The 3,458-nt window shown below is 33.8% G+C and overlaps 1 protein-coding gene across 1 annotated transcript in view; it reads left to right on the forward strand.

The window, feature by feature from the left end:
* The window catches only part of GOLPH3L (golgi phosphoprotein 3-like), a 42,509-nt gene that overhangs the window by 3,465 nt on the left and 35,586 nt on the right, over positions 1-3,458 (forward strand). The gene's annotated exons all lie outside the window — the stretch shown is intronic.

Consider the following 3,458-nt stretch of genomic DNA (forward strand, 5'->3'; position numbering starts at 1 on the left):
CAATTCTTCCCAACTTAATGTATAGATTCAACACAATCCCAATTAAAATCTCCATAAGTTATTTTTTGAATACCAACAAACTGATTCTAAAATATATATAGAAAGTCAAAATACCCAGGATAGCCAACTCACTACTAAAGACAACAACAAAGTTGGAGGACTGACTCTACCTGACTTTAATATGTACTGTAAAGCTACAGTAATAAAGACAGTGTGATTTTGGTGAAGGAACAGACAAATACACCAATGGAAGAGAAAAGATAGCCCAGAAGTAGATCTACACAAATATAGCTAACTGATCTTAGACAAAGAAGCAAAGATAATACAATGGAGCAAACATAATCTAGTCAACAAACAGTGCAGGATTAACTAAACATCCATATGCAAAAGAATGAATCTAGACACAGACCTTACACCATTCACAAAATTAACTCAAAATGGATCATAGACTTAAATGTAAAATATGAAACTATAAAACTACTAGAAGATAACATAGGAGAGAACCCAGATGATATTTTTAGATACAACATGAAAGACATGATCCATGAAGAAAATAATTGATAATATGGGCTTCGTTAAAATTAAAAACTTTTGCTCTAAGAAAGACAATGTCAAGTGAATAAGAAGACAAGCCACAGGCTGGAAGAAAATATTTGAAAAAGATGCAGCTTGTAAAGGACTGTTATCCAAAATATATAAAGAACTCTTGAATCTCAACAATAAGAAAAAGAACAACCTGATTAAAAAATGGACAAAGCACCTTGAACATATACCTCACTAAAAAAGATATACAGGTAACAAGTAAGCAAATAAAGTGATGTTCTACATATGTCACCAAGGAAATGCAAATTAAAAAAACAATGCAATACCACTAAACACCTATTAGAATGGCCAAAATCCAAAACACAGACAACACCAAATGATGTCAAAGATGTGGAACAATAAGAATGCTCATGGATCGCTGGTGGAAATGCAAAATGGTACAGCCACTTTGTAATACAATTTGGCAGTTTCTTACAAAATTAAACATACTCTTACAATATGATGCAAAAATCATACATTTTGGTAATTATCCAAAGGAGCCGAAAATCTATGTCCACACAAAAGCCTGCATACAGATGTTTATAACAACTTTATTCACAATTGCCAAAACTTGGAAGCAACCAAGATGTCCTTCAGTAGGTGAATGGATTAATAAACTGTGGTACATACGGACTATGGACTGTTACTCAGCAAAACAAAGAAATGAGCTGTCAAGCCATAAAAAGACATGCAGAAACTTAAATGTGTATCACTCAGTGAAAAAAGCCAATCTGAAAAAGGCTACATACTGTATGATTCCAAATATTTGAAGACAAAGTTATGGAGATAGTAAGAAGATCATGATTGCCAGGGGAGGGGGTCGGAAATAAATGAATAGGCAGAGCACAAAGGATGTTTAGGATAATGAAACTATTCCACACATTAATTGTGGAAATATGTTACTCTGTGTTTCTTCAAATACATAGAATATACAACACTAAGAATGGACCCTAAAGTTAACTATGGATTTTGGATGATAATGATGCGTCAATGTAGGATCATCAATAGTAACAAATGTATCACTACAGTTCAGAATGTCTGTCAACAGTAGGGGAGGTTATATGTGTGTGAGGACTGAGGATGTTATGGGAACCCTCCTTACTTTTTTCCCTCCATTTTGCTGTGAAACTAAAACTGCTCTATAAAATCATGTTCATTTATTAATCAAAAACAAAAGAAAGAAAAACAAATTGTCTATTGCCAAGTTTTGATACATTTTGTTTAGTGAAAACATAGTGGTCTTAAGGAATAACTGAGTTTTTTCTCTTCAGTACACAATGATATGCTTTGATATCAAATGTTTCTATGAAAACCTCCGGTAAATTAGTAGAATACTCATAAAATTATTGATATTATTTTAGCTGCATTGGAGATTTTAGTTTTCCTTTTCTTTCTAATTTTCTCCTTATTAATAGAACATTTATGGTACAATTAGTCTTGAGATAGTGAGTTTTGTGATATAACCAAATACTTTCCTGGCTTTTCTACTTGTAGTATATATTATCCTTCATTTGTAACTTTTTACTATGTTTTCCCATCACACTCTTTCCCTTATGAAGAAGTTATAAAGGTATATAGATGTAATATTTTAAACAATTTGCTTCCTTTCCAAGAAGGTCTTTAGTAAATAACAAAAAAAAGATATATTTATTATGGGCCTCTGAAAACATATAAAATTAAAACGTTACATTGGGTGCAGTGGCTCACACCTGTAATCCCAGCACTTTGGGAAGCTGAGGTAGAAAGATTCCTTGAGGCCAGGAGTTTAAGATTAGCCCGGGCAACACAGCAAGAGCCCGTCTCTACAAAAAATTTAAAAAATAGCTGGGTGTGGAGACATGTACCTATAGTCCCAGCTACTCAGGAGGCTGAGGCAGGAGGATTGCTTAAGCCCAAGAGTTCAAGGGTACAGTGAGCTATGATCACACCACTACATTCCAGCCTGGGTAACAGAGTGAGACCCGGTCTCAAAAAAATAAATAAATAAAATAAAATGTTACTTTATATTTTAAAAAATACTAAATTTGGCTTTGGTAATTGTCTTTAGCTAGAAATGAATTGGCTGCATACATCTAGTAACATTTCTTTTCTACATTAATTCCTCAACTTGGGAATACCCTTGTTTCTTAGACTTTGCATTTTATTTATTTGCTATTTTCCTTTCTCTGTTGTTTGTCATGTTGAATTACCAATTTGAACAAAATTTAAAAGATCTGTGATAGTCGTATGTTGTTAAAACTAATATTAGAGGCATGTCTGTATGTACTTGGCCAAGACACAGGTATATCAGAAATTCTTTCCTGGAAGTGTATTTTCCTGTTTGCTGAGAAAGTTGATGAGGCTCCAGTTTTATAAAATGCAAATAAAGGGAAAGCCAAACCATCTCTTCCAAAGAATGTCAGAATAGGACGGAAGATTAGTGGTATAAATACTGTTTTGAGATGTTTACACAGTGCCTAGGGAACATTTCCTGACTGGGTAAGAAGAATATATAGAACTAAAAGCTATTTGGTTTGTTTTAGTTTTGAATCAGAATGATTAATTTCCTGCTGACCCTAGACACTAGAATTTTTGCTTCTATGCTGTAGAGAAACTGCATTTGGACTTGTCTTTGTGTGTTTATAAATTTATGATAGTTCATATAAATTTTAGGAAGTAGAATGAAAAATAAAGGAGCTCATTAAGAGCTATGGCTATTGGCCAGGCATGGTGGCTCATGCCTGTAATCCCAGCACTTTGGGAGGCTGAGGCAGGTGGATCGTTTGAGCTCAGGAGTTCAACACCAGCCGGAGCAAGAGCGAGACCCCGTCTCTACTAAAAAAAATAAAAAGAAATTAGCTGGAAAACTAAACATATATATATATATAAAATTAGCC

This window comes from Propithecus coquereli, unplaced genomic scaffold, assembly GCF_000956105.1.
Source record: "Propithecus coquereli isolate 6110/MARCELLA unplaced genomic scaffold, Pcoq_1.0 Scaffold59, whole genome shotgun sequence".
Lineage (NCBI taxonomy): Eukaryota > Metazoa > Chordata > Mammalia > Primates > Indriidae > Propithecus > Propithecus coquereli.